The sequence below is a fragment of the Lycium barbarum genome, chromosome 1, assembly GCF_019175385.1.
Source record: "Lycium barbarum isolate Lr01 chromosome 1, ASM1917538v2, whole genome shotgun sequence".
NCBI lineage: Eukaryota > Viridiplantae > Streptophyta > Magnoliopsida > Solanales > Solanaceae > Lycium > Lycium barbarum.
In genome coordinates, this window is record NC_083337.1 from 147,853,080 (window position 1) to 147,858,945 (window position 5,866).

The following is a 5,866-nucleotide window of genomic DNA, read 5'->3' on the forward strand; positions in this document are numbered from 1 at the left end:
ATGGGTCACCTCCAGGTCATGACTATTGTGGGAACAATGCCCTTAACAAGTGTGTACGGTTGAGATACTATCGTTGATTGCATTGCATTGGACTTAACTTATTCTTGTGGTGCATTATGGATTGGTTGATGATTGACTCTTGATATTGTTGTGTTGTCATGTTGTTGTGCCTATCTGCCTATTTTGTTGGTTATACAAATGTATGAATGTTACTAATCTTAGTCAGCCCATGATATTTACCGGTACATAGTGTTTCTATTGATATTACCTTGTTGCGCCCTTTTTGAGTGCAAATTGCATGTCGGAGACTTCTTCTAGGCCTCACATTTAGCCTGAGACCATTTACCATTTAGATCAGAGGGTGAGCTCCTATTCATGTCGTGCCGCCTGAAGATCTTTCCTTATTGATGTCTATTTCATTTCTAGACACTTATGCTATTTCAGACAGTTATTTATTTTTAGACAGCTTTATGTTTTAGAATTCTTGTACGATGACTTTCGGAGTTTTTGGGACTGTAATAGCTTAGATTTCCGCACTTTTACCTTATTATGGCATGACTAGACAGTTTATGGTTTAACTTCATTGTTATTGATTTATAATTGGGTTATCTGTCACGACCCAACTCCGTAGGCCGCGACTAGTGTCCGTGCTGGACACCCAAACGTACCCAATAACCCAAACTAGCATATCAGCAGAATATTTTTAAATGTAAAAATCAATTGGCGTTAGTAATTATCATAAATGAACCGACATAGTACATGGAAGCCGATAAGGCTGTCACAGATCATATCATCCAAAACATATACAGAACCCACACAATTATGTCTACAGACCTCTACAGAACATAACAGAATCATAAGACGGGACAGGGCCTCGTCGTACCCCTGAATAGCGTACATATATACAATAGCAGAAGACTGTACCAAAATATAGGCTCCGGATAAAGGAGCGTTCCAAAATAGCAGAAAAAAGTCCTAAGCGGGCGGATCAGCAAACCTGTCGTCTGTACCTGCGCGACATGAAAATGCAGCCCCCGAAGAAAGGGGGTCAGTACGGAAAATGTACTGAATGTAAAGCACGGAACGTAGTAGACAAAGTCATAACCGAAGCAGAAGGTACAGAAAATGAACGGAATATCCAGATTAGCAGAATACTGATCATAAAGCCTAAATGGTGCATGCAGAAAACATATGTCATATCTGGTCCCATTACGGAACAAAATCATGACCGGAACAGAACGTACAGAAAAATGAGTATAATATCCAGATTATCAGATGCATAATTCCAGAACATAAAGAGTGTATGCAGAAACATATGTCATATCATATCCGGCCCCCGCCAAGGGACTCGGTGAACAGAACGTGGTCGCCACCCCGACACTGGCGCCACAACACAGCATAACTCCAGAGTAGGGAATAACTCCGTAACATATCATATCATATCATATCAGAATGTGCACATGTCGAACATATCAGATGGCCATATCATATCATATCATCATATATCAGAATATGTGTACATGGCACAGCATACTCCACAACCCATGTACATGTATACCTGCCCCCTCACATCGAGGCGCGGCGAACAATGCAGTGAAATACGCATGATAACATATCCTGGCCCGGGCTCAGTGAAGGAAACGTTGAGGCATCCACGACTGGAGTAGTGAGAAACTAATGCAAAATAAAATATAGCACATTTACGGAGACTCAGTAGCATAATTCAGATGACAAACCATATGACAGAAGCGGAGCAGTAATCATAGTGTATGCATTTCGGATATCCCAATAGCATATGTCAAAATAAGCTTTTTGTAATCATTTTCATGTTTCAAAATACATTATGGGGCTTATCAAAATAATTCAAACGAATGTCATATATTTCCAGAGACTCAATAAGACCTATCGGATGACAAATCGAAATAATGAAATCGGATAGAATCATAGTGAGTGTATTTCGGATGTCATAATGGATTACGGAGAAATAACCTTTCTACGATCGTTTCCATGTTCCAAAATAGTTTATAAGACTTAAGGGAGCATTTAAAACAATTTTTATTTAGTAGTTAGAAGAGTAGTTAAAATATTTCCTTTAGAACCGCTCGAAAACAAATCATAGATACAAAAGGGTAAAATCGGAAATAGTGGTCCACCTCGGGACAACCGAAGCGAAGGGCTCGAATTACGTATATTATGCCTATGGAATCACCTATAGAGGTCCTAGGGACATTCCATAACTTTCTAGACAATTTGTAAAAGTTTACATAATTCTTTCAACCAAAATATCCTTAAAGGATTCAATTCCATTGAATGATAAAGGGATATTTTCAAATGCGGATTTCGATGAACAGAGTATTTTCCGAGGCTCAAATCCGATCCTAGTACCTAGGACATGCCAAAAGAAGAATCGGGATAGCTTTACATACCTTTTTCGCCCTTTACGCTAGTCCAAATTCAATTCCCGTTTCGCCAAAAATCTGCAATTGGTCACTTTTACCAATTATCAATTTCAAATTTTTAAGAATTCAATCTTAATTCATACTTGTCTACAGAAATTTGGGCAGCACCTCTCCTATACATATAGCATCCCCGAGAATTTAACTCGGCCAAAACAATCAACAACAACCCAACAACAACACCAACAACAACAACAATCACTACAAAACACAATATAGTATAACTAGTCCTCTTTCCAACATAGTGCAATAACTTTCATTCCAACTTCACATTTCCAAACCAATCTCAATGTTTTCACATTTATTACTAATCAAGATCATTACAATATAATTCGGAAGCATTTCATATCATTTCTACAAAATATTCACAAGATATACAAAATATACAAACTTTCCACCAAAACCATAATCCATCCAAAACTTCTAATCTTCAACCTACATATTCATAACATATTTCCATCTTCCAATTTCATCAACCATGATCATAATTCACATCTTAACAACTTCATTTCCATAATATCACAAAATCATTCTAAAGTGACATAATCTTCTACATTCCAATTCAATGCCAACTTAAGCTCTTTAACCTTCATTTACATCATAAGGTTCACCACAACACAACTAACACATTAAACAAAATTAATCCATTTCCATTCTACTTCCATACACCACATGGCTATATTTCATATTTTCAACCTCAACCAAAGTCATTCAACTTCCATTTCCAATATGAATTTCACCATAACCACAACTAGAATACAACATAAAATTCAACACATATTACCTATACAACAATATACATATATGGCCACTTACATATATACACACCCACTTTGCAAACTTCCATATTTCCATAAATTCTACTAATTTCTACATACTACAACATAAACAAACCTTCATAATATGATAAAAAGGAATTAATTCTTACCTTTTTCTCCAAACTTCTTCACTTGGCTAAGGTGTTAAATTGATGAAACAAGTGCCATTTCTTCCAAAATAATTACACCAAGTTGTAGAGGACCCTTGAATTAGTAGGAATACCACAAGAAATAATTTTTGGGACAAGATTTTGAGGACCTAATTTTCCAAGGTCTTGGCCGTATGGTCCTTCAAGTTTTTGCTCTTCTTTTTCTCTCAATTTTGTTCTTGAAGATTCTAGAAAATGAAACAATTGTGGTCTAATTTCTCATTTAATACATGGATTAATGAATTACCATGGGCTTGGGCCATATGGCCGGCCACCCCTCTTTTGGGCCTAAATTTTCTCCCCTTTTATTTTTTTGGGCCAACCCGGTTGGTCACGAGTTGGGCCTAGCCCACTGACCTTTCGACCTTAAAACGTACATATTTCCTTGTACCGACGTCACCTTGGAACCCACGACCTATGGTTGGAAAGCTGATTCAATTATATACAACTTCTATTTCTTTGTAATTTTCCAAATTCCAAACTTATAATACCATTTTTGCCCCCCAAAGTCGGGTCACCAGAAAACGTTTTCTTAAAAATATTCGTTTGGAGGACTTCCACTTTGATTTGGCCCAAGGGTCCTTCATGAGTTGTGTTTAACTTCACATATGTGATTCATATAATTTGTCACATGTCCCAAAAAAAAATCTTGACGTGTGGGCCCCACCTCAACTTACAATTAATCCGACGTTCAAAAATACGGGATGTAACATTATCGATTGAATCATTAGTTAAGGGGATGGTTCGCCCACCAGGGGGGTTAATGTGGGTGCCATCACGACGTGACAATCTCCTCCATCATTGATCGTTGTTGCTTCCTCACGATGTACATTGCTTTTTGGGAGGTTTCATCAGCAGGCGTTGTTTCCTCTATAACCTGTTAACTTAGATCGTTTACGGGGCAGTTACTCCATCGTTGTTCCCGTTAGTAAGATGAGCTTGGTTATCAATAATGTTTGTCATATCTGAAATATATGTTCTAACAGAAAATAGTTAAGAGAATTAGTAGAAGAAAGTGGGTCACAATGATACCACAATTGTCGGGAAATTGTTTACAAGAAAAATCAATACAGTTGAATTTGTAAACATGGTCAAGGGCACGTGGATCAATGTAACCAATATTAAGAAATAACAATTAATAATTAACAAGAAAATTGAAAGTAAATCATAAGCTAGATGTGTAGCTTGGGCCTTGGAGAGGCCTTTGAGCTAAAGTTTCTAGGCAAGCGAACAATCAGAACTTTGCTTAATTGAGCAACAACAATTAGGAACTAAGTACAAAATAGGAGCAAAGTATTTTTTGTATATTTATTATTTATTCAGATGTCTTATAATAGAATGAGTACCTCTATTTATATTAGAGCTTTGGGGTACATGATCCACAAATCATGCCCTCTTAATTGCCATCATTGATGCTGCAATAAAAGGTAATAAAGGTTTGAGGAAACTTGGAGTCTTCTGTAACGTTTTTGTAACGGTAACATCTTAAATGACGTTGACTGGTGAGTTGGCATGCTTCTCCGAGCCTATTGTAGTTTCTGCCTCCGGAAGCGGGTTACCAAATTACTTATCCGGAGCTTCGTATGATTTCTCGGGACACCTCACTTGTTGACTCAAATATGACTTATCACCATCGCCACGTGTCATCTTTTAATACGTCCACTTGGTGTCTACAGATTTTGCCTTATACATTATATAATTATATAATAAGAAAACGAAAGAATGGTGAAGGAATTGAAAATTAGATCCTTGATGATAGCCGAATTGCACCGCAACCGTGTTATACTTATTTTGTATATCATGTTTATACAAAATTAATAAGTACACTATGTGTATCTCTTTATATGCATTGAATATTTGTGGATGGTTTGACATGATATATTATTATTTTTAATTTGTAACTATTAAAAATAGATCATTTTATTTATATATACACTGGAAAAATAAAAATAAAAATGTGAAAATTACAAACTTTACTCCAGGTATAAAACACACACGTCTGGGCTTGTCATTTGGTGGGTCTAGTGGGACCACCAGGCTTATATGACGTACCCAAAATCCGACTTCTTTCTGCTAGGGCTGTTCTCAGTTTTGGTTAAAACCAAAACCAAATCAAAAATTTAACCAAACCGAATAAAATAACCGACATTTGGTTTAGTTTGGTTTGGTTTGGTTTTAAATTTGAAAAACCGATAATATTTGGTTTGGTTATGGTTATAGTAAAAAATAACCGAATAAATAACCGAACCAAACCGATAATTATATACATAAAATTTATAATTATTTATATGTATAATATTAGCTTTTCATAAATAATTAAAGATATTTTATACCTTTTAATTATTAATTTAATTTTGGTCTACTTATTTTTAAGGCCCATGTCTTAAAAGAATATGTCCAACAATCCAAGTCCAACTCTAATAAGTCGTAAGCATAAGGGTTG